Genomic DNA, 27,496 nt, shown 5'->3' with positions numbered 1-27,496 from the left:
ACAATATTTGATTAATTTACATATAGCCATATATGTGTATATATCTTTACAATTGATTTTTAATTTTAATCACATGACAACTGGCATCAAATTTCCAAATACTTTTGGTAAACATCTGTATACTTTATTAGTACATTTATATTTACATTTTTCTTTGATAAAAATATTCTTATCTTTTAAACTGAATTTTTAAATGACTGATCATCTGCTTGTCTACCAGATGCTAAAGACAAGTCTGAAAATTTCCAATGGAATTCAGAGTAGTTATTCTAATCATCAATAGCCATCACCATACCTACAATTATTGTTCTGCTCTTTTTTTAAAAATAACATCATAGGATTCTTTGAAGAATAAAAAAGGAGTCATTAACCATTGCAGTATGCTTTACTTTCATAGAAAGTAACAGAGAAGTAATTCTGTAGGTCAATGGCATTGATTATACATTGGAAAATTTTAGCTTTTAAGCATTCATGTATGCCTTGACTTAAGATACCTTGAAATATAAAGTATAAACTAACACATCTGATAAATCAGGAACAAGTATCTGAAAATGATTTACCATAGCGGTCTTTTTTTAATGTTTATTTTGAGAGAGAGAGAGAGAACGAGCTAGCAGGGGAGCTGTATGTAGAGAGAGAGAGAGAGAGAGAGAGAGAGAGAGAGAGGGAGAGAGAGAGAATCCCTTAGAGATCTTTTAAAGTAGCTCTGAAACTGTTAAGCTCATACATTGCTGCTGACGCAGTAAATTGAGCCTAGTGATTCATTTGTGGGAAATATATCTTAAGAAAAAATTTTAAAACCTTAAAATTATGTACACAAATTTGTTCATCATAATTTTATGCAGGCTTCAAAAAGTTGATTAAATATCTAACAATCAGACAGTAGTAAGGTAAGTGACATTACATTTAATGAATGAACAATTATAAAGTTTTTAAAACGAACATTTAAAAAATCTTATAAATTGTATTAAAAAATCTTTAAAATTGTTAAGATAGCAAATTTTATGTGTATTTTACCACTAGAAAAAAATCTAATAAAGTATAGAAGCAATTTTCATTAACATATGATATTAGATGAAAAGCAGACTAGACTGTGAATAGAGCATTATTAGAACCACGGCAGATATATGCACAGATGGAAGAACAGGATATATCCAGATATCCAAATTGTGTTATTTAAAGTGGCAAAATCATGGATAGTTCTTTTATTTACTATTCAATATATTTTAAACATTATTTTATAAAAAAAAGCTTTGACACTTTGAAAATAATAAAATAGATTGAATCTCTGTCTAAGAGATCAGGGACTCATTTCAAATTATTATTGTTATCTGTCCTATCATTTAAATAGATGTGTAAAGTAACTCAAAAATTTACTTTTATTTTTGTGGTACATGTTTCATGCAAGATGTTACTGCAAATAAATTCTCAGATACAAATGAGGGAAAACTAGATATATTAGAATTTGTGTGGGTGAAAGAGGTAGTTATTCAACATTTCATTTGAAAAACAAGACAAAAATAATCAGAAAAAGATATTGCTGATGAAACTGATAAAAATGTAGTGGTTATTTTTACTTGTCTCTGGTACAGGAATGCCTCATTATTCTAACACTGCTAAGTCCTGAAGAGTTCCTAATAAAACTTAAACTTACCTGTTAAGCATTAAACCTAAACAGCAAATAACACTAACACATATTTTGATGGAAATCTTTCTGAGATGTATTACACACTTCCCTGCCTTCCTAAATGTTTTCCACTGAATTGAATCTGACCTTTTTTTGGTTAGACTTACATAAATGGCTTTACACTGCCAAGTTTGTGTAATTCTTCTCTTTTTGTAGTTGCTCTGTCTCTTCCCTTATTATCAAATATCACTTCTTTAACAAAATGACATGAGTTAGTTTCAGTAGAATCACCTCCTCCTGCCATTTGAATTTCCTGTGTCCAATTTCCTCTGAACAGGTACACTCTACAACAAGTTTTTTGACCTTTGCATATTATGTGGTTAATAATATAAGGGCTTGAGTTTTTGGAAATTCCTTTTGACAGCCCAGAGGCTGTGCCCTTAATTCTGAATGTACAGCCATATTCTGGAATGGTTAGGCTTCCAGAAGTCTGGATTCCAGATAAAGTGTAGAGTCACAGAACTGTTATACGGAAGCAAAATAAAACAGGGAGAAAATGCTGATAAGCAAATTATGTTTTGTCGACGTTGTGTTAATGCATAGAATGGAAGAAGTAATCCAAAAAGGAAGTCAAGGATTGGGAGACTTCCAAATGGCCAGAAGTTGGCACACAGAATACTGAAATCAGAGGAGAAAGAGAAAAAGAGTCTTTATCATCAGACCTTGCAGTATTCAGTATGTATGAGACTTTGCTCATAGGAACTGAACGCAAATTTTCATGAATGTCCAGTAGTCCATACTGAAGGAAAGAGTTAGGAATACAAATTTTCCCAAAAACATGGGAGAGGCTAAAAAATTATAGTGTCTTTAAATAAAACCAACATTTCTCATTGTTATAGTCTGAAGACAGTATCAGATTCCTATTTAATTTTTTTAAACATTTATTTATTATTGACAGACAGAGCATGAGCAGGGGAGGGGCCAAGAGACAGGGAGACACAGAATCCGAAGCAGGCTCCAGGCTCTGAGCTGTCAGCACAGAGCCCGATGCAGGGCTCGAACTCACAGACCACTAGATCATGACTTGAGCCGAAGTCAGATGCTTAACCGACGGAGCCACCCAGGCGCCCCTCAGATTCCTATTTAAATCTCTGGCATAAAATGAGGGAGTTGAATAGAACATTGCTGAGGTTCCTTTTAGGCCTCAAATAGAAAGTCATCATCTTGCACAACTTCCCTATAACATTGGAAGAAGTTGACCAATATCTCCTTGAAGCAAATTTTTTTTTTTATTTCCATGACACATCATTTTCCCAGATTTTTTATTGCTCTTCTTATTGCTTTTTGTTTGCTTTGTCAGCAGTTTCTTCTCTGCCAACCTTAAAATATTAATTGGAGTTCCATAGGGTTCAGCTTTGGTACTTCTTTTGTTCACACTCTAAATTCTATTTTTAGGCAAATTCATCCACTCCTTATTTCGAACTTAAAATTGTTTTTTGAAATATAACATAATAAATAAAAGTATATAAAGCAGAAGTGCATAGTTTTATAGATTCAAGAATATATAAAGCATACAACCAAATAAGTACCACTTAAGTCAAGAAATAAAACATTGGCAGCAAAAAAATGTAAATATCTGTGGTCATGAGCAACTCACATTTGGAGACTCACTTGTTTCTGCAGCAAATCTAATACAACTTGCCCTAAAATTTTTATTTTTAAGTTTTATGGCTATCCTGAGCATGATGGTAGGTGGTTGCTTTTGGTTTGGTTTTGTTGCTTTGATGAGAAATATTTCATTACTTCCTAGGGATTCATTTTCTGCTATTATGGAATATTTAAGAAAATGTATTTTTTAGTGTTTATTCGAGAGAGAGAGAGAGAGAGAGAGAATGCGAGCAAGGAAGGGGCAGAGAACAAAGGAGACAGAAAATCCCAAGTAGGCTCCACACTGTCAGTTCAGAGCCCGACACGGGGCTCCATTTCACGAACTGTGAGACCATGACCTGAGCCAAAATCAAGTCAGGAGCTTAACCAATTTGAGCCGGAGAAAATGTATTTTTTAAAATCATGCATGGATGTCAAATTTAATGCATAATTTTTGTTCATCTATTCTATAATCTGTTAATGTAGTGAATTGCATTACTACAATTACATTGTTCAGTTTGTAAATGCTTAACCAACCTTACATGTCATCTTAATTTAGTCACGTTCAGTTCTTCTTTTTTTTTTTCTTTTTTTTTTTTTTTGGTTGAAAAGAATGCTTCAATTCTTTACTGAAGGAAATGGGGGAGGGGAGGGTCCACACACACCTCCCTTAAGTTATTCCTTTTCAAAAAATAGTGTTGGGCAGAGAGATAGGGAGATGGAGGATCCCAAGGGGCTCTGTGCTGACAGCAGAGAGTCCAATGTAGGGCTCAAACTCACTGACCATGAGATCATGACCCGAGCTGAATTTGGACATTTAACCGCCTGGGCCACCCAGACACCCCTACAAAGAAGACTTTAAATAAAAATGGTTACCAGAAACAAAGGCATTGACCACACATTCAATACAACAAGAAGATGTAAGGATTATAAATATATACATCTAGCAAAACAGAAATGGAAGCTGAAAGAATTGAAAGGACAAATAAACCAACAATAATAGCTACAGACTTTAATAATCTACTTTCAATAATGGTTAGAACTAGACGTTATAGCAGCAAAGAAATAGAAGAGCTGAGAAGCTATAAAGCAACTAGCCCAAATAGACGTCTATGTAGACCCCACTCAATAACAGTATATAATACACATTTTTCTCAGGTATACATGGTTCTCTAAGAAACCACTTGTTAAGCCACAAAACAAGTCACAAATTTTTAAAATACTGAAATAACACAAAATATATTTTCCAACAATTCTAAGTGAAATTAGAAGTCAATCACAGAAGTAAATTTGAAAAATTCACAAATATATGGAGACTAAACAACACACTCTTCAATAACCACTGGGTCAGAGAAGAAACCACAAGAGAAATAATGCTATGAGGTAAACAAAAGGAAAAACACAGCAAACTAAAACTTATGGGATGCAATAGAAGCAATGTTCAGAGGAAAATTTACATCTGTAAATGACTACGTTAAAAAATATATATCAAATCAATAACCTAATCTTCCACGTTAGAGGGGAAAAAAAAGAGCTAACTAAATCCAAAGCAAACAGAAGGAAGGAAATAAGATTAAAGTGGAGATAATCGAAATAAAAGAGTGGAAAAATCATAGAATCAACAAAAACATAATTGGTTCTTTGGAAATATCAACAAAATTGACAAACTTTTAAAAAAATTTTTTTTTCAACGTTTTTTATTTATTTTTGGGACAGAGAGAGACAGAGCATGAACGGGGGAGGGGCAGAGAGAGAGGGAGACACAGAATCGGAAACAGGCTCCAGGCTCCGAGCCATCAGCCCAGAGCCTGACGCGGGGCTCGAACTCACGGACCGCAAGATCGTGACCTGGCTGAAGTCGGACGCTTAACCGACTGCGCCACCCAGGCGCCCCTTTTTTTTTTTTTTTTTTTTTTTTTTAATTTTTTTTTTCAACGTTTTTTATTTACTTTTGGGACAGAGAGAGACAGAGCATGAACGGGGGAGGGGCAGAGAGAGAGGGAGACACAGAATCGGAAAAAATTGACAAACTTTTATCTAGACTGACCACCACCAACAAAAAAGAGATGAGTCATTTTGCTAGAACCAAAAATGAAAGAGGAAACATTACTACTAACCTTATAGAAATAAAGGATTATAATGGAATACTATGAACAATTATATGCCAACAAATTTGATTACCTAAATGAGATGGGCAAATTCCTAGAAACTAGCAAGCCACTAAAACTTAATTAGAAATAGGAAATTGGAGAAAACCTATAAGTAAAGATATTGAATCAGCAGTCAAAAAAAAAAAAAAAAAACTTCCAGCAAAGATCTCAAACTCTTTCAAAATACTTAAGTCATCATTATACAAATGCCAAAGCAAAACAAAGATATCACAAGAAAGGAAAACTACAGACCAATATCCCTTATGAATATAGATGCAAAATTCCTCAACAGGGTATTAGCAGTCTGAATCCAGGAGCATATTAAAAAGATAATATATCATGGCCATGTGGAATTTATCCAGTATTGCAAGGGTTATTCAACATACAACTATCAGTTATTCTAATATGTCTTGTATCCAACATTGCACTGGAATACCTATCTTGTGAAATTTCTCAAGAAAAAGAAATAAAAGGCATCCAGATTGGAAAGGAAGAAGTCAATCTATCTCTGTTCTGAGATGACATGATCCTATCTAATGAAAAGCCTAAAGAACCTTCAAAAAAATATGAGCACTAATAAGCTCAGCGAAGTTTCAGGATAAAAATCAATGTACAAAAAATCAGTTACGTTTGTACACACTAGCAATGAACAATCTGAAAATGGTATTAAGACAACAGTTCCATTTGCAGTAGCATCAAAAGTAATAAAAGAGAAAAAATTAACCAAAATGTGTAGGACATATACACTGACAACTATAAAACATTATTGAAAGAGATTAAAGATCTACATAAATGGAAAAACATTTTGTGGTTATGGATTGGAAGGCTTTGTAATTGGAGTTTCAGAAGAAGAGGAGGGAGAGACTGGGGCATAAAAAATATTTGAAGAAATAACATCTAAGTAGTTTTCAAATTTAATGAAAAGTTTAAGTCCTCTAAATCTCAAGCAGAATAAACACAACCACACCTAGCCCATATAAAATACTCCTAAAATTCAGTAAAAAGGAAAACAGCTCCCAAATGGGCAAAAGTTACACTTTATAAGGGATGATATACATATGACCAATAAACACATGAGAAACGTTCACCATTGTTAATCATCATGGATATGCAAATAAGATAGTATGTAAAGTGGTGTAAAATCAAACATATTGACAATTCCCAGTATTGATGACAATATGGAGCAACTGGATTTCTCATACATTGCTAGCAAGAATGTAAAATGGAAGAACCACTTTGGAAAACTGGAAATTTCTTATGAGGTTAAATTCCTACTAGCCCTGATCTGACCCATCGTTCTCATTCCTAATCATTCATCCAACATTAATAAAAATGCATGTCCTCAAAAACACTTTACAGAAATGTTCACGGCAGTTTTATTCATAAAATCCTCCCAAATGGAAACAATATAAATATCCATTATAAGGAGAATAAAGAAACAGGAGATACTACTCAGCAATAAAAAAGAACAAACTGGGTGCCTGGGTGGCTCAGTTGGCTGAGTGTACGACTCAGCTCGGGTCATGGTCTTGCAGTTTGTGGGTCCGAGCCCCACATCTCAGGCTTGCTGCTGTCAACCTGTCAGTGCAGAGCCAGCTTCAGACCCTCAGTCCCCCCTCTATCTCTGCCCCTCCCCTGCCCACACACTCACTCTCAAAAGCTAAATGAAACATTAAAAAAAGAAAGAAAGAAAGAAAGAAAGAAAGAAAGAAAGAAAGAAAGAAAGAAAGAAAGAAAGAAAGGAACAAACTAACAATTTCAATGGGGCTGCAGAAGTGGAGACGAAGGTACTTGGCGTGGTGGAGACTGACTTGGTAGCTTTCCAGAATAAAAATTCTGGAGTGACATAAATATTCTCACTTTTGATAGGTGTGTGGGTTGCATGGGTGTACGCATTTGTCAAAATTAATTGAACTGCACTCTGAAAAATCTGTACATATCTCCATAAGTAATAAAAAGAGAAATCCTTACTGGGACAAGATAGGTACAGATAAATGTAAACATCAGGTTTTTTTTCTCCCTAAATATAGTTTTCTTTCTTTCACTTTTAATGTTACACCAGAGTCAGTAAGAGAAATTCAAAACTCTTGTTTAAGAAAAATAGTTGTATTTAGCAAGTCAGAGAACACCTTAGAAATTCAACATTAATGTTATGTTCCTTTTGAGCTACTGTAGTTTTATGCTGCAGAGATGGAGTTAGGGTTTATTCAATATGCTTTATGTTCCCCAAAATACCTGGCTATTGAAGAGATGCTTATCTTCGTTCTCTAATACCTGCAGAGGCTCATAACGCACTCCATTTGTATTTTTAAAGTTCCTGGTGGGTAAGGAGAAACGAGAAATATTTAAAAGCTCTATGACTTCTTGTTTGCTGATTTCAAATTTAGGGAGAATCTTTACTCAAACTGTAATTCTTTGGGGACGATATTTTATATAAGTATTTTCTAACGTTGAAGCTGTTTCCATGGAATTATCCTGTTTTTTAAAGTAAATGCTGAAAGTTTGAATTAATCTTCAATATTCTATGAGAATTTAATTATTGATAAGACATCTCTTATTGAAACAAAGCCTAGAAACCCTGAGGTTTGTGTTCCGGAATCTTTTGGTGAGGTCAGCTGACTGTCATTTCTACACTGACCCAGGATCTATTTCTACCCCTCCTAAATCTTTCAGTTAACAGTGGATAAAACCATCTCCTCGATATTTTTAGTACAACTGAGATAGCTTATAATCCTTAAAAAGATTGTAGTTAATCTAATCAACAAAGAGAAAAAAGATCAATGAATACAAGAGATGAAAACAGGCAATATTACACAGATTTTGCAGTTCCGTTCTTGGTAGTTTGGCCCTACATCTTACCTCAGGAGAAAGATTATTTTGCCCCACGACCTCACAAATTTTTTCTACCATCTTCCCTAGGATATCTACTTCTCAATCCTTAGTTGGCAAGTTTGTGATAGTCAGTGACATAGGGAAACTTCCAGTTTACACAGTGAAATCCCCCGTTCTGCATAAAAAAGATGTATTCTGATACAAAGAATCACCATTTTTATTTGGAAATTCAGCCTCTCTCCCCTCTTTACTCATGTCATCTGAATGGAGCCCTGTTTACAAGGGCTGGGGATGGAAGCATGAAACAGATCTAAGCCAATCAGGGTGCTCTGCCTACATTGATTTGCTCAGGAATGGGCAGGTGACCTAAGCCAGGCCCATTGGAGTAAATCTTTCTATAGAATGTCCAGAAAGGAGGTCTTATATGAAGACTACTTTTTTTTAGTTGGGTTTGACTGGGTTTACTCTGCCAGCTATTTTACAGCCCCAAGAAAAGAGCCCTTTGGAATAAATGAAATTATATGTGGATGATCCTTTGTTTCCAGTAGGGCCTGATGTCACACGTACCCTCAGACTATTCAATTATTAGAACCAATGTATCCCTTTTTTTTTTTTTTTTTTTGCTTGAGGCTACTTTGAATTGGGTGTTCTATGCAACTGAAAGAATTTGTACTGACACAGTAAATATTATCTGCGACACAAAATTAGTAAAATGTACCACTGTAAGAATACCTAGGAAATAGTTTGTGATCGGCTACGATGGGATGTGATAGGAAGAAATGTAAGGTTTAAATTTTCCATCATTTATTATCTGGTTTCCTTTTTCTTTAAGTTTTATTTATCAACCATTTATTTTCCGTCAGGCACTATGAGGGTAATTTTAGACATTTCTTCAAATTTACTACTTCCAACTATCTAATGAAGTAGATGATTAACCTATTTCACAAATTAAGGAATCTAGGGGTCAGAGAGGTTATGTAACACTTTTCAGGTAATGTAACTGGTAAATAGTAGAGCCAGGATTTGAACTCATATGTGTTTGACTCCCAATAAGTGTTATTTAACTACTTTGAGTAGCTCTCTGTAAATTGTGAATACTATTTCCCAGCATTAATATACTATAAAATTCTTATATAACCTCATATAGTAGTCATATGACTACTTTATAAAGCACAAACCACTGTATCATGTTTACATTTATTCTAGCCGATTTAAATGCAGTCATTAGCAAGATTGTTTCCATATGTGGTTTGTCCATATTTGACCTACAGGAAGATATCTACGGAAGTCATTGTTAATATAAATTTATAATCTTTGACATGTGCATATTATTTTTGACCCTCTGATCTGAAGATCACTCTATTTACCTGAAGTCAAGAGCACAAAAACTTAACTAGTTTAAAGAAATACATTAGCTTTCGTGGCGCCCATTTATCGACCACAGGCTCAGGGATGAGGCTGGGTGGGAAGAGAATGGAAATTAGTACGTGGAGATGAACACACTGGGAATATTAGATTGAGAGATGAAGTATAAAAGATGGAGAGCTGAAAAAGAGTTTCTGTGATTCAAAAAGTGGGCTAGCTGTTACTTTCATCCCTGGATATATCCAAGAATTACCAATGAGTCTTTCACAAAACACCCATGCCTTACCCTAACTCACTCTGGATGAATGAAATCAAATTTCATGGCTGGTGCAGCTGGTATTTGTCTTTAAAGCTCCACAGTGATTCCATTGTGCTGGTAGAATTGAAGGCCATTGGGATAATGGAGGAAAAAGGGGCACTTTTAGCTTATGTAATGGCAGTCATTTTTATGTTTCAGCTATTCATTCACCTATGAATCCATTATCTTTCTAATTTGTGCATGTATTCATGCATTTATCTTTTCCTTTTTTCAATTATTCAATTCTTCATCTATGCACTCATTCATTGAGCCATCCATTTCTTTTTTCACTCATCCACTGATTTAGAGTCAGTCACATAGTCAGTCCACAAATACTTACATAGAGTGCCTACGCTCTGTACTTCAGGAGATACAAAAGTGAATGCAGCAAGTAGGTCATTGCCTTCCAAAGCCACCAGTTGGTATGGTAGTGTTTCTGAGTGTGTACTGAGAAACAGTACTTCTCTAATGAAAAGGGATTATGGAAAACACTGGCTTATGGGCTAATTCTGAAGTTATGAAAACTTCCCCCTTTAATGCCATTTTCATGGAATAGTAATATCTCTGCATCTCTGACACATTTAAAGATACTGAAAATTCTAATTTTAAATTTGCTGAAGTGAGATGCTGACTGAGTAAAAGAAATAAATAATGTGTAATTATCACTTCCCTCCCACCTTACACTAAATAAAGTTTAGTTTAATATCTTCAGCTGAAAGATGCAGAAAATGACTGTAATTAACTTTGGTTCAGTTCTTAGTCCCTTTTCTATTTCCAGATATTTCTAATTCCCACAGAAAGGCTCATTTATATATCTTTTAATCCATTCAACTAAAACTTCTCCAACCTCCCACCTTATCAAATTGAGCCAAATTTGGGCCTGATATGCTTTGTTTTGGTTGCTGCTTATTTATTTGTACTGATTCACTGAGCCTTAATATAGCTCCTTTTGCAGAGTCTATGGTTGCTGTTTATTTTTGAGTGAGAACAGGGTATAAGTACTACATGTTCTTGGACATCAATTCCAATTTGATCTTTCTCACTTGCTAAATCCCAGATTGTTAAAGAAGTCTTGCTCCTATTGTATGTTACACACTTTAAAGTGGTATCTATGTTTAACATAAAAAAGAAGGATTTGTCAGACTTTATCACAAACCAACGCGACCAAACCATTATCAATTTTATACATTCCTCAATTTTTACACCTCTCAGATTTCACATGTAGTTACTTTGAACAGAATTTCCCAAGTGAGTTGCTAGAAATGTCCCTCAGAGGTGCCTAAGAGACACCTCAGAGACAGCCTAAGCTCTTTAGAATTCTTTTGGTTTACCCCGCCTTTATGAAATCATTAGTTTTTAAAACATAAGGATTTGCTCAATTATTTGTAGTTTAAGTATAATGTAAACACTTGTTACTTTTTTTTCAAATGTCACAAAAGGGGATGGAAAGGTGAAAATAGATTGTCTTTATTTTCTCCTTACCAATCCTTTTCCATAGAATTTAATCAATGTTGTTTCTCAAGTACCTCTTCCAGAAATTTTATATGTAGGTAATGCTGTAGCCTGAGTTCCCCAAAAAAGAGAGGAAGGAAGAAACAGAGAATTTGTTTAACTGCTTCTACATTCAGTTGATGAAAAGTTTACCCGACAATTTGTAGCTCCCTCAAATTTCCAGGTTCACCATGCTGGGTGCTAGGCAGTCTCTCTGGGAAGCCTCAGGGCAGGATGTGAGAGATGCCTTGTGTGTATATGGGGTAAAATATTGTCAGGTTAGGCCTCCTCCTCCTTCATAAATACTTGGCTTTTCCCCTTGACCAGCTCTCACCAGAAAAAGAGACAGTTAAGGCTGAGTCTGAACTGGTGCATTAGAGTTACTTAATGTAGTTTGTATGTTATTAGTGTGTGCACACATGCATGTGTATGTGATTTTAGTTTTATGTACTGAAAAATCATCAGTCTTTTAATTCATGACTTAATGGTATTACATCTCATAATTTTGGCAGATTAGATATTTGTCATTTCATAAAAATTCCCAACTATCATCCACATTGTTTGCCAGAAAAATTATAGCCAAGCTTAACAAAGTTATGCATGGCCAAATAACTTCAAAAGCAAAATTATAAAAAATCTTTGAAACATTTTTATAGCAAAAATCAGATATATTGCAGCATGTGGATGTATTTTAATGGGCTTGTTCTACTTTGTATGGTACCTCTGAAAGTGAGAACCTTAAGTTCAGTGAGGATCTTAAAATGGCTTTGTGCTTACTGGGTCATGTCTGAATCCTAGAATCAATAAAGATTTTCTTTGAGTCTTTGCTTGAAAATTCTCATTTGGGAAGACTCAGATATAATATTAGAAGAGAGCTATTGGCTAGAAATTAGGGACATAGCTGACATGCATGTATACATACATACATACAAGAATATGTCTTAGGAAAAGTGGCAGAAACTTGGAATATCTAATACACTCAAAATATTAATGAAAGAAGTGAGAAAAATAAACCTTAATGACCCCAAGTAAACCTATGTGAATTGTGAATTATGCAGATATGTGCACATATCTGAACTGTGTGAATTGTGCAGATAATTTTCTTTGGCTTGAAGTGAAAGATGCAATGGGAGACATGGAGATGTCTGCAATCTCAATTTTTTCTAAGCCATGGTATTGGTTTGTATAGGTCACTGCATGAAAGATAAAAAGAACATTGTTCAACTAATGAGAATTTCTTTATTGGACTGGGAATGAAAGCTATGCTTCCAACAATAGCTTATATATTCACTATTCTTGAACCATGAAAAGTAGTTGAGCAGAAACTTTCTTGAATTATCTCTGAAATAGATGAAAGCTAATTAAAGCTAAGGACTTTTACTTAGTAATTGATTCTATTCCAGCTTTCTCCTTTATACACAAAAATTTGCAAACCAACGGTGTGTGAACTGAAAAGGGAATCTTAGATATAAGCAAAAACTTTAGGTGATTTTTTTTTAGAATTTGCCTTCAAAATACATTTTTTTCCCTTTACATTCTAGCACTTTGAATTACAGATGAAATAGCTTGACATGCTATAAAAATGCAATAGTCTTTCTGAAATATTTTGATTACATATTTTTCTGAAGACTACTTCTTTTTTCCCTTTAAGTACAGGGTTCATTTCTCATTGCCTCCCACACTTGACGACTATTCTCTGAGTGATCAAGTTTGCTGTGTGCATGGCAAGTATGTGAAATATGTAGATAGGAATAAGAATTTGTGATTAACACAAGGTAGGTTTCTGTTAGGTATCATAATTTTCAAATTATTATCAGCCTGAAAATAGAATTTCTTTAGATTTATAGTTTACTTCTCATCAGTGGGAATGTTAAGAAATAGCAACTTTATCACCTCTGCCAGTGCTCACTGCAGTCACTCTTCAAGTTGCCTCCTTTACTAAACTTTTTTTTTTAAAAAGTGTTTTGAGAAAAGTAAGTTCCTTTTTTCTTTTACTAACGATTATAATAAATAATATTTGTTCCCAAGGAGAATCATCTGAAACAGAGCAAGAGCAAGGGGAAAAAATATGTGCAATTCACAACACTTAGAATCAGTTAAACGTAGGATATTTAAGAATTGACAACAATGCTCATCTGATTCTTATTTTTTAGCAAGTCCTATGAATATCAGTAATGCTCTCCTAATTTAGAGATGGTAGTAAGCTATAAAAATATTAATTGGACACTGATCATAATTAGGACATACTGAGATAACAATAAATTAATGCAGTTTAATTACTTACTATCCTTAATTTAATTTAATTTAATTTAATTTTTGAGTTTATTTTATTTATTTTGAGAGATAGAATGAGCGAGCATAGTGGAGCAGAGAGAGAAGGAGAGAGAATCCCAAGCAGGCTCTATACTGTCAATACAGAGCCTGATATGGGGCTCAATCTCACAAACCATGAGATCATGACCTGAGCCAAAATCAAGAGTCAGACACTTAAGCGATTGAGCCATCCAGGCACCCCTTACTATCCTTAATACAACCCATTTGGAAAGTGATTCCTCCCTACCCCCACCAACCAGGGGAAATAAAGCTTATTTATTTATCTCCAAATTTTTATTTAAATTCTAGTTAGTTAATATAAAGTATAATATAGGTTTCAGGAGTAGAATTTAGTGATTTGTCACTTACATATAGCACCAGTTCTCATCACAAATGTCCTCCTTAATACTCATTACCCATTTAGCCCATCCCCCACCCACCTCCCTCTATCAACACTCAGTTTGTTCTCTATCATTAAGAGTTTCTTATGATTTGCTTCTCTCTCCCTCTTTTTTTAACTTCCCATATGTTCATCTGTTTTGTTTCCTAAATCCCACACAGGAATGAAATCACATGGTATTTGTTTTTCTCTGACTGACTTATTTCCCTTATCATAATACACTCTAGCTCCACCCATGTTGTTGCAAATGGCAAAATTTCATTTTTTTATGGCTGAGTCATATTCCATTATATATACACACACAAACACACACATACACATGCACACACACACACACGCACACCACATCTTCTTAATCCATTTATCAGTCAGTGGACACTTGGGCTTTTTCCATAGTTTGGCTATAATTGATAATGCTGCTATTAACATTGGGATGCATGTACCCATTCAAATCTATATTTTTGTATTCTTTGGTATCTTTTGTATTCTTTGTATTTTTACAATTCTTTGAATTGTATTCAATTCCTAGTATTGCAATTGCTGGATCATGGGGTATTTCTATTTTTAACTTTTTGAGAAAACTGCATACTGTTTTCCAGAGTGGCTACACCAGTTTGCGTTCCCACCAAGTGTAAGAGGACTTCCCTTTCTCTTAATCCTTGCCAACATCTGTTGTTTCCTGTGTTATTAATTTTAGCCATTCTGACAGGTGTGAGGTGGTATCTCATCATGATTTTGATTTGTATTTCCCTGATGATGAGCGATATTGAGCATCTTTTCATGTGTCTGTTAACCATACAGATGTCTTCTTTGAAAAAATGTCTATCCATGTCTTCTGCTCATTTTTTAACTGGATATTTGTTTTTATAGATTTGGATGCAGAAAGTGATTTGTTAATATCAATCAGAAGCCACAAAGATGCCTCTGCTCTTTGGCTCAGTAATTGAACTTTTGGGATTCTAACCTAAGGAAAAAAATTATAATAGTCTAAATAATGCAAATATAAACAAACATTTATATATAAAGATATTCATAATAGCTGACCATCTGACAAAGCAGGAAAGAACATCCAATGGAAAAAAGAGTTTCTTTAACAAATGGTGCTGGGAGAACTGGACAGCAACATGCAGAAGAATGAAACTAGACCACTTTCTTACACCACTCACAAAAATAAACTCAAAATGGATAAAGGACCTGAATGTGAGACAGGAAACCATCAAAACCTTAGAGGAGAAAGCAGGAAAAGACCTCTCTGACCTCAGCCGTAGCAATCTCTTACTCGACACATCCCCAAAGGCAAGGGAATTAAAAGCAAAAGTGAATTACTGGGACCTTATGAAGATAAAAAGCTTCTGCACAGCAAAGGAAACAACCAACAAAACTAAAAGGCAACCAACGGAATGGGAAAAGATATTTGCAAATGACATATCGGACAAAGGGCTAGTATCCAAAATCTATAAAGAGCTCACCAAACTCCACACCCAAAAAACAAATAATCCAGTGAAGAAATGGGCAGAAAACATGAATAGACACTTCTCTAAAGAAGACATCCGGATGGCCAACAGGCACATGAAAAGATGCTCAACGTCGCTCCTCATCAGGGGAATACAAATGAAAACCACACTCAGATATCACCTCACTCCAGTCAGAGTGGCCAAAATGAACAAATCAGGAGACTATAGATGCTGGAGAGGATGTGTAGAAATGGGAACCCTCTTGCACTGTTGGTGGGAATGCAAACTGGTGCAGCCACTCTGGAAAGCAGTGTGGAGGTTCCTCAGAAAATTAAAAATACACCTACCCTATGACCCAGCAATAGCACTGCTAGGAATTTACTCAAGGGATACAGGAGTACTGATGCATAGGGGCACTTGTACCCCAGTGTTTATAGCAGCACTCTCAACAATAGCCAAATTATGGAAAGAGCCTAAATGTCCATCAACTGATGAATGGATAAAGAAATTGTGGTTTATATACACAATGGAGTACTACATGGCAATGAGAAAGAATGAAATATGGCCCTTTGTAGCAACGTGGATAGAACTGGAGAGTGTGATGCTGAGTGAAATAAGCCATACAGAGAAAGACAGATACCATATGTTTTCACTCTTATGTGTATCCTGAGAAACTTAACAGAAACCCATGGGGGAGGGGAAGGAAAAAAAAAAAAGAGGTTAGAGTGGAAGAGAGCCAAAGCATAAAAGACTCTTAAAAACTGAAAACAAACTGAGGGTTGATGGGGGGTGGGAGGGAGGGGAGGGTGGATGATGGGTATTGAGGAGGGCACCTTTTGGGATGAGCACTGGGTGTTGTATGGAAACCAATTTGACAATAAATTTCATATATTGAAAAAAAAATAGCTGACCATCATAAAGCTCTTATTATTACAATAGGAACTGTGATAAATGTTTTAAGTGTATTATCCTGTATAATCATTCTCAAAACAATTTTATGGGATATTTACTATTATTGCTTCTATTTTATTGATTAGAAAATGAGCTCAGTGAATTAACTAATGATTACACAACCAATCAGTGGTGAAACAGATTAAAACCTAAGTGGGTGGAAATTCAGGGTCCATAGTTTTCTTTCCATTTGAAAAGTTTAAGTCTATAGACGAGTTGAGAGCTGAGAACAATGAACTGTTCACCTATTTAAGCAGATTTACTAATTGTTAAATTTTGGTACACTTGTTCTCTATGTATACACCCTAAGATATTTCAGCATGTGTAACGAAGAATAAGAACATTCTTCTGCTTAAGCACATGGCGTTATTACTGTTAGACATTTAATATTAATTCAGAAATATCAGTAACCATACCCTCTATTTTTAATCATGCTCCTTTACCATTTTTTGATAGGGAGATTCATACTTCAGTTTCTCTGCTATATTGACTTCTTTACAGCAACATTGTGCTTTGTACAATAGCAAAAATAAGGAGGGGCTATGATTAATGATATAAAATGTTTAAAGGAATTACAGTGTAGCCATGTGATAAAATATTATATCTCAAAAAATGAATTTTTGAGGGAATTTAATGACATGGGACAGTTCTCATGATGTAATGTTAAGTGAAAAAAGTTGGAATAGAATTACAGTTGAAATCACTTATACATTTGTTCTTTTAACAATCTTGGGTTTAATTTTTATAGATGCAGGGCATTTGATGTTACAGCAACAAAAAAGAATTAAGATCTCTCTCACTTAAAACTTTTAGTAGAGAGATGGGCAAACCTTTCAACAGATACCTAGAATAAGATGGGGTAAGTAAGTGAGGGAAATAAGAATATTCTGGGAGAGGAATCTGATTTAGTCAGGGTGAAGGGGGTGGGGAAGGCTTCCCAGAGGAAGTACGATATCCATTATTTAAAAAGTATGGAACTGGGGCGCCTGGGTGGCTCAGTCGGTTGAGTGGCTGACTTCAGGTCATGATCTCTCCATCCGTGAGTTCGAGCCCCGTGTCAGGCTCTGTGCTGACAGCTCAGAGCCTGGAGTCTGTTTCAGATTCTGTCTCCCTCTCTCTGGCCCTCCCCTGTTCATGCTCTGTCTCTCCCTGTCTCAAAAATAAATAAAACGTTAAAAAAAAAAAAAAAAGTATGGAACTGATATCCAAGAATGAGGTAAACATCCAAAATGTTAAAGACTATTTTTAGGTGGAGAGATTATGGATTCTTTTTATTCTCTGTGTTTTACTTCCAAATTTTTAATCATAAACATACATACTCCTCTATAAACATAAAAAAATAATTTTTTGAAGATTCATAAAAAAATAAATTTTAGGATTTACCCAATGCCCATTGTAAGGTGGTTAGTTACAGAACAGAGATAAAACAACTATAAAATCACTCTTAATCTCAAAAAGTAATAGGTCCTTTGTTTTTTTATTTTTATTTATTTTTATTTTTTTTAATGTTTATTTATTTTTGAGACAGAGAGAGAGCGCGAGTGAGGGAGGGGCAGAGAGAGAGGGAGACACAGAATCTGAAACAGGCTTCAGGCTCTGAGCTGTCAGCACAGAGTCCGATGCGGGGCTCAAACCCACGAACCGTGAGATCATGACCTGAGCCGACGTCAGACACTTAACAAACTGAGCCACCCAGGCGCCCCAAGTAATAGGTACTTTGAATAATGAAAATAATAGCTATCAAATTTCATCATCTTTTCTTGGGTGTTCAATAATATTTTAGTTAAGGGTATTGTGTTGATAGCATCTCCTTTATTACAATGTCCATTTTTATACAGCTCAGTAGATAAGTAGTCAGATAGAAATATGTTAGCCCACAAAATAATGAGGCTTGCTTAGATGCCTTATGATCATGCATGGCCATCCTTCCTATAGCCACAGTGATAGCCCATGTCCCAGCAGCCGAGTAGTCTAACTAGACTTAAGTCACTCTCTACTTATATTCAACAAATATTTTGATGGCAAGTGTTATGCAATTTGTAAGGAAGGTTTCATGAAATTATAAAATAGTAAATTATATAGCATGTAGATTTTGTATTTGCTTTCAATATTGGTTCTTTTTAAATTTAGACTTTCTCTAGTCTCTCCCTTGGCATATGTTAAATTTTAATTTGCATAGATGTTAAAATACATAGTACAAATAGCTCATGTTTAAATTATTTATAATCTTCTATATGGAATGGCGATGTGCAAGTTTGAGGTAATGGAATAACCTGGGATGTCCATGAAATCAAAAATGCAGAGGCAAATTAGAACCTTGAACAAAAGCCAGAGTCAACATGAAGATCAGACATCTGTATTTCTGTCAACTTAGAAGCAAATGGATCAGCTGATGGAAAGAAGAGGAGCAAGAAAATTGGAAAGTTTAATTGATCTCCTCTCAGGTTGCTTCTTTACTACCTGTAATAAGTCCAACTCCTCCCCCATATCATTGTAGTGTGTTTATATGATAAATCAAATGGCTCTTTTACAGATAATTTAATTCCTTTAAATTAAGGAAACCTTTTTTAATAGCTAACACTTTAATACATGTGGTGCTTACAGCTCCCAACACATTGAACACCACTGCTCATTAGGAAACTCTTTAAAAAGTCATTTAGTGCAGACAGTAGATTTTACTTAGCAAATGCAAACCTATAATTCAGGCTCATTGTAACTGCAATATTATTCACAAGCTCAAAGACAAATATTATAAACATCCAAAAAAGTTAGGCCTATGTATATAAGATCACTGGACACATAACCAGAATATATCTTTTAAAATGGGCAATACTCACCATTTTAATTTTTCTTACCTTTATTAGGAATCTATGAACTGGCAAGAACCTAGCATTATCTAGAAAGTAATAAGTCAATGTTTCACTGCTTCTGTTCCTGCAAATGGCTTTAGATTTAAACATTTATTTTATTGATGAAAACAAAAGTCCAAACTCCAGAAGTCTGAATTAGATTTAATGACATATTCTCTTTGCTGAGTCTTTGTCTCACCCAGACAGGTTAAAGTGCATGGGGAATGATTTGATCTCATTAACTTGCTGCTGCTGGCGGCTGGTGGTTATCACAGATGGCAAGGGTTTTCATCACAGAGCTGTGCAACCCGAGACCCTGAACAAAGGGGGCCCCCCCCCACCCAGTCTCCAGGTGGTCATTTCTGGTAATTAATGCCTTGGGGAAGGTTCAGCTCTGTAACAGTATAATAGCAGGTAGGCTTGCCAGGGAAGTGGCCCTTTCCAAAACTTTTTTTTTTTTTTAACCTTTTTCCTGTCAGTCTTATAGACAGTAGACTAGAGATTTGTGTTCTAACAGAGGAGCCAATTAGAAGGTAAGTATTCAGGGTAGATTTTACTCCTGGTCTTGCTGACAAAACCCAGGTATTCTTTATCTAGAGTGTTCAGTTTTATTCATCGCTTACCACTATTTGGATTTTGCTGGGAATGGCTTATCCATTTTAAATGCCTAATTTGTGTCATATGCAAAATCTAGTGGAGCTAATCACTGATACGCTGTGAAAAGGGGTGTTTGCTTAGTACTTAACAAACAGACTCTAACAGCTTCTCTAGTTGCAAAGAGCGAATTGTATCAAGGACACTGTTTCCAAATAAGAAAGCTGTTAATAACTATTGTTTCTGAATTTCAACTTGGAATTATACATTAGCTGCTGGAAAGTCTTGAGAGATATGAACAGAGAGGATTAGGCATTTGTGAAGAGGTATAAGATAAACCTTTCAAAATGAATCATCCTCTGGCAATGATTGCCATTTATTGAATGCTGATGTCAGTCTCCTAGCAGATATTATCTTACATAATCTTTATGGCAAACCCATGAAATAGGCATTGTTATACTTAATTTCACATAAAAGGAAATGGATCTTAAAGAGGCTAAATACACATATCCATAAAACCAGGTGTGGACTAGGACTAGAACTCAGGCCATCTTGCCATACTTTGTTTCTTCCTCTATACTAGTGGTCCTCAAACTTCAGTGTGCATAAGAATCCCACGAAGGACTTGTCAAGACACAGATTTCTGAACCTCAGTCTAGAACTTGTGATTCAGTGGGTCTGGGCTGGGACTCCAGAATTCACATTCCTTACTTGTCATACCTGAGTGACACTGATGATGCTCATCTGGGGATCATAGTTTGAGATCCAGTGCTCTATACCATGCTGCCCTTCTAAGAAAGAAATTGAATTTACGAAAGTGGGCTAATGAATATCAAAGTTTAGATAACATTAAACTGTAAGAAAGCTTTACTTATGATTAACATTAATCAACTGAATGTGGGAGCTATTTTATTTTTAACATTGTTGATAATGAAAAGTCTTAAGGAGTAACAGTTCAAGTATACAAGCATTAATCTACATTATACATGTATCAAGTGTTCATCGAGAAGCTGATATAGGAGGTACAGTGATCAACTAGAAATGATACTTGTTTTTCAAGAGCTTAAAAATCTCAAGAGATGTACATTTACAAATTAGGCAGAACACAGAAATATAACAAAGGTAAATACAATAGATCTGAAAACACCATGACTGAAGATACTCATTCCAATGGGATATTAATTTCACTTTGAGGAAGATTATTTCTGAATATTTGGTTTATTCTTTTTAATTTCAGATGTATTTTATATCATACCTCTGTTCTGTTTTGCTTTTGCTTTCATAACACTGTAGGTAAGTAAAAATCTTTTCTGTGAGTTTTATGTAGAAGGTGGGCATTAGTAACAAGTGATTCCATCTTCTATCATAGTCTAGCAATAGTGACAATAGTCTAAAAAATGAATCATAGCTTTCCTCTCCTGTGGATTTGGCTATTGAATTTGCCCTGAGAGTGTCCCCAAAGGGCCCATGGCCAAGAGACAGGGAGGGCCCAGAGCTCTGTGAACCAGAAGGTTGCAAATTTTGCTGCTGGATAATGCCTTACCTGGGGGTCTGGTTTATTCTGAGTGCCTCTCAGGAGTTTGATGTGCTCTCTGGTGGGGGAGGGGTGAGCAAAGGAGTTTTGCTCTAGATAAGAAATCATTATTAGGGTGGGATAGAGTATGAAATGAATTCTGGGATTTAGTAAGAGGTAACCCAGGGCTGCACTGGCCATACTTTGAGGCTGGACATCCTAAATCTACAGCCTTTGTATCTCTCCATGTGGTCCCCAGACACAGTGAGTGACATTCCAGTAGTTGTTCCTTAATAGATCCTGTTTCCCGATATTTTCCGCATTTAATAAATTGTTCTCTTTTTTTAAATGAAAGATTCTCTTGGTTTTTCCTTAAATGGCAAGACCTTTAGTAATGCTGAAAATATATGCATTTTAATCTGGTGTTTGAACTTTAAGAAATTATGGGCCAAAGTGTTCTTAATATAGACCCTAGATTTTCTGAGATATTCTGAATTACATTTGTCTTATGCTTTATTCTGTTGTTCACAAAGCAAGTGAAGTCAAAGCATACTTTTGTTCATTTTCTAACTTTTGAAACTAATAACTGATGTTAGTCCTCTTTCAGTGCATCAGCATCTATGTGAAGCCCTTACTTGCATTAAAAAAAATTCATCCCCGTTATAACTCTGTTATAAGTGTTATTGTCATTCCTACTCTCTAGATGAGAAAGCTATGGCTTATAAAGTATACGTGGTTTTGCACAAAAACATCCTGATAAGGCTAGCTATATAATTTGTGGGGCCAAGTGCAATGTAAAAATGTGGGCCCCTTGTTCAAAAAGTAGAAAAAAAGCTTTCCCTTTTCTTTTGCAGTCTCTGTCTCAAGCTGTCATAGTGACAGCTGTGAACTGTTACTCTCACTTGGGTATGAGGGTGCTCAAATGATACATGCAGATTCTATCAGGTGTCCAGAGCCTTATTCTGCAGCTAGTTGCACTGAGTATGCAAACCTAACCTGACTCTCCCCTGCCCAGGCCCCACAAGGGGCAAAAGACAGGAGTGGTCGCTGGGCAGGGCTAAGAGGAGCAGCCTGAGTGAAGCTTAGGATCCTAGGGGAAGAGGGAGCAGGCAGCTGAGAACCAGCCCCAGGAAAGAGGGAACCCAGGCTCCAAGGCCCTGGCACATATGCCTTTGTTCCCTTAGATTTTGCTTAACAGATCACAAGTTCAGAGATAGCACTGAAATCCATACAGAGGACCCTCTTCTGAGACTTTGCTTCAGAAGGGAAGAGTTCATAAAAAAAGGCTAACGTTCATGAAACTTCATTAAGTCCAACACCCATGAAGCCAGCACTTGTTAGTATACTAAGTGCACAGTTGGGAATCCAACACAGTTTTGAAGCACTCCAAAGCCTAATTCCTTCCCATCCTGCAGTCATGTCATACAGTAGAAGAAATAGGAGTTATACAAATTCATTAGGGCTCACATAATACCCATGGAAGGTTTTTAGTACGATAAGAGGAATCTTCATTTAGGTCTCAAGTTGGAATGGGGAGACAAACACCCACCTTTTAGGCAATCTATGCTCCTGTAGGCTTTGACTTTCAGTAGTCATTATGCTTTCCTTCAAATGGTTTGACCTGCATATTATTATCTATATGAAAGCTTGTAATATGAGTCGTGTCGATGCATCATTATTTTTGCTTTAAAACAGATTTTTCTATTATGGTGTCCTGCAAACTTCCCTCCTGAGCCTATTAATTAGATTTTTCTGAAGCAATGCTTAATCTTGACCATGTGATTCTCAGCCTCAGACGGTAGCCACCGGGGGATATGATGGCCAACCTCCCCACGAATTTAGGCTAGAGTCCTCTGGAATGGAGGCTGACATCCACCCCAACCCACCCTGCTGTTATAATTTAATGACAAATTTGCCTGTTAAGTCTGTGTTCAAATTTCATCTGAGGAAGGAAAAGCAAATTCACCACCGGACCTGCACGTTTCCCATTACCCTTAATAAAACATATTCCCGAGTGAGGAGTGACATTTTAAAAGAACAGACCTTTCAGCAGACTGTCTGTATGCCATTGTGCATAACTGAAGTCTGCCAGGTCACAAAGAGAGAGGCTGGGGAAGTGGATTAATATGTAAACCAACCTAGGTGACTTAAAATGATGAATTCTAAGGCATACTTTGTGAAATTCATTTCGTTTTGAGAGCAGTTGTACTCAGAAATGAATTTGTATTCATAAGGCTTCCCCCTTTTTCTCTTTAGAAAATGACAGGCTTTCTTCTTGAAAGTTTGCTTTTAACAATGTGGCAAATTAATTCTGTAGAACAAATATTTGTAATATAAATAAACTAAAGCATGATATAGTTTATATAGATAAACTAAAGCATGAAATTATGGATAGGAAATAAAATGTATTTTCCAAAAATACATAGGGTGTCCCGGTTTTTCTATGGCACATGACTTTAAAATGAAATGGAAATAGTCTGTTGCATGTTTCTGGATTTTTAAGGAACACATTAAAATTCATATATGTAAGCCTTGCTTATTTTAACATGATAGACATAAAAGCACTCTTAATTTTTAATCACTGCAGCTAAAAGCATTGGGATTTAATTATTGTCCTGTTCTGAGCATACAGCAGTCTTTCATATCAGATAGGAGCCAGTGGAGCAAAGCTTAGGGGATTTGAACAGGCCTCCTGAGGACAGGATCTGCATTGACCTGATATTCTTCTGGAAGTTTCTACTGTGTATCATTCTAATTAGTGTTATTTCTTTGTAGAAGATGACAAAACATGATCTTAAAACTCTAAATATTCAAGCCATTGTTAGTTAGTAGAATACTCATGATAAGTGCATTTCAGACTCTTAGGCCTTAGATCCCACCTAATGGATTGTCAAGAAGAAATATGGAGCTTCATAGGTCACACATTTATCAGCTCCCTACATCATCTTCAGAGTACTATCTTCAAAGGGGAAAGTTCATTAAAAAAAAAAAAGACTGAGCACCTTGAATCATGCATTTTCTCTTTTTAAATAAGAATAAAGATGCCTTGGGCGCCTGGGTGGCTCAGGCTGGTAAGCAGTTAAGCATCCCACTTCTGCTCAGGTCATGGTCTCGCAGTTCATGAGTTGGAGCCCTGTGTCGGGTTCTGTGCTGACAGCTTGGAGCCTGGAGCCTGCTTCAGATTCTGTGTGTCTCTCTCTGCCTCTCCCCTGCTCACGCTCTGTCTCTCTGTCTCTGAAAAATAAACATTAAAAAAAGAAAGAATAAAGATGCCTCTGATTAGTCATGGAGCATAAAGGATGCATTTGATTATGTGATGGGCATGCAAGTTTTGTTGGTACAATGAGTCAATTTTATCATTTTTCTATCCTGTAGTGCCTGTTGTTATTAAGGCAATATTTCTACAAATTTCAAACTAATCCATTGACTAGAAAAATTTGCATCACTATGGCTTCAATGAGGAAAATATTCAAGACAGTGCTTAGAATTGGTGTTTGTCGTTTGTCTTACCTATACAAAAGGGAAAGAAGAGCCAGAGGAAGACAAATACTAACTGATAGCTCTTAAAGATGGCAGCAGAGTCCCAGGAACAATGTTGAGTGAAGCTGCATTTCTGAAAATGTACTCAGAGCTCTTTGCTCTTCTATACGGCCAAGGTAGAATCCTTCCAAGTCTGCCTTAAATTAAATTTCCCTAAATTAGCTAAATGAATTTTACCTGCTCTGGTACTCCCTACAAAGAAACACCATGTCAAAGAAATATGCTGTGGATGCAGGATATTCCTATTTGCCAACTTCTCTGGCTTTGATCCCACACAAATCATGCCCTGTCAGTGCTGGAGGGGGGCGATTGACCATAGAGTCCAGCTAAACTTAATGAACTAAAAACCTGTATGTATTTTTCCAAATGAGAGGAGATTTAGACAGAAAATTTAACCAAAACATGGCGATCTTCTCAAAATTCTTAAAGTACCAATAGCGTCATGGTGAGCCCTCATTCACATCCCTGCACCTCCGTTCCACACTACCTACTAGCTTTCTCTTCTCTGGCCTGACTGGTGTACAGACCCTTCCCTAGGGCTGGCTCTTCCTCTCTCCTCTGGTGTTTATCCCATGCAATCTGCAAATGGTTGAATTACATGTCATTGTATTGTAACTTTTATCCTCTCCAATGCAGCCTAACTCTTATGTCATAACCATGCGTTTCTTCCAAAATCAGAAATATTTATTTTAAAAAATAAAATAATAAGCAAAATTGAAGGATACACAAGATGTTTAAAATAGTTTCCTTTGCAAGCTTTCTTTGCTTGTAACAGAGCTGCCTGCCTCACATTACCTCTCTTCAGGAGAGGTACATCTTCCTAAGTATTTTTTTTATAGCCACGTGTATCACAGGGTACTCATTCACTTATCTGAGCATCATCAGTTTTTATTAGACCTTACCTCAACCATCCTTGAGCTACTTGGCAGCAGGAACCATCTCTAACCTAGACGGTGCAAATGTAATGTAGATTTATAATAGATTAATGGTAATGGTGGTGATGTCACCCACATTAAGAAGAAATAGCTTACTCGTATAGCTTGTTTTCGGAGTTTCTATTTATGTTCTGAAGCAGAATGAGAAAATCTTCTTTGATTTAGTTTTCTTAATTTAAAGGAAGAAACATAGTCCTGTGTCTCAGTGTAAAACATATTGCCCCAATTTTGTAATCTTCTGCTAAAAATCAGCAGAAAAATAAATTTTTCAAATGATTTGTGTATTTTCAGGTGTGGTAGGCTTCATCCTTTTAAGAAAAATTCTCTGGAAAGACTAGATAAGCACCGTCGATGTTAATATGTCCACAAGTTAGAATGAAAGAAAGGAAAAAGGACTCAACATATTTTTAAGGTTATTAGCTGGTGTGTGCGACTGTACTAATTGAAGTTACTTGAGGGGCACCTGGGTGGCTCAGTCATTTAAGCAACCGACTCTTGATTTCGGCTAAGGTCATGAACTTACAGTTCATGAGATCGAGACCTGCATTGGGCTCCACACTGTCAGTGCTGAGCCTTCTTGGGATTTTCTCTCTCCTTCTCTCACTGCCCCTGCCCTCCTTGCACATGCTCTCTCTCTCCCTCTCTCTCTTTCAAAATAAAATAAACTTTAAAGTTACTTGAACTAAGTAATGTGTGTGTGTTTTACCTCATTATTTAACTGATTTGTTTAGAAAACAAGTCATTAAATAATAAGGAAAAAAAGGAACAAACAAAAAATAAAGTTTTTTACTTTAAAAAAAATCTTTTGGTTTGAAATAGTTTGACTAATTCACTGGAAGTACCAGAATTTGAGCAAACACCACCTAAATAGTAAGTTCTCGAAGGAGTGGGGGCCATTTTTCTTCTTATAGCCATTACAGAGGTCTCTCTTTAATCCTGGACCATCTTGTCAGGGCTAGACAATGTTAAAGTGATTTATTGGTATGCTGGCTGCAGGTTGGCCTTTTAACTCACAGTGGAACATTATTCCATGCCCTAATAACTAATTAACTGAAGGGTTGGATTTTACTTTTGGAGAGAGGAAGATTATGTGTGCATTAAGGTAACAATGAGATGCCAAACAGTAGTGTGCAACTATGCAAGTATGTGAGAAACCTTTTGAAGGCTATTGCATGACCGCAGTTATAAAGTCAATGATGATCTGAAAAGCAGCTATAGAAGCACCCGGGTGGCTCGGTCAGTTAAGTGTCCAACTTTGGCTCAGGTCATGATCTCATGGCTCATGAGTTCAAGCCCCAGGTCGGGCTCTGTGCTGGCAGCTCAACCCCTGGAGTCTGCTTTGGATTCTGGGTCTCTCGGGGCGCCTGGGTGGCGCAGTCGGTTAAGCGTCCGACTTCAACCAGGTCACGATCTCGCGGTCCGTGAGTTCGAGCCCCGCGTCAGGCTCTGGGCTGATGGCTCGGAGCCTGGAGCCTGTTTCCGATTCTGTGTCTCCCTCTCTCTCTGCCCCTCCCCCATTCATGCTCTGTCTCTCTCT

The sequence above is a fragment of the Neofelis nebulosa genome, chromosome 2 (genome assembly GCF_028018385.1).
Source record: "Neofelis nebulosa isolate mNeoNeb1 chromosome 2, mNeoNeb1.pri, whole genome shotgun sequence".
In the NCBI taxonomy this organism is placed as follows: domain Eukaryota; kingdom Metazoa; phylum Chordata; class Mammalia; order Carnivora; family Felidae; genus Neofelis; species Neofelis nebulosa.
Note: the sequence above shows the minus strand (reverse complement) of the source record.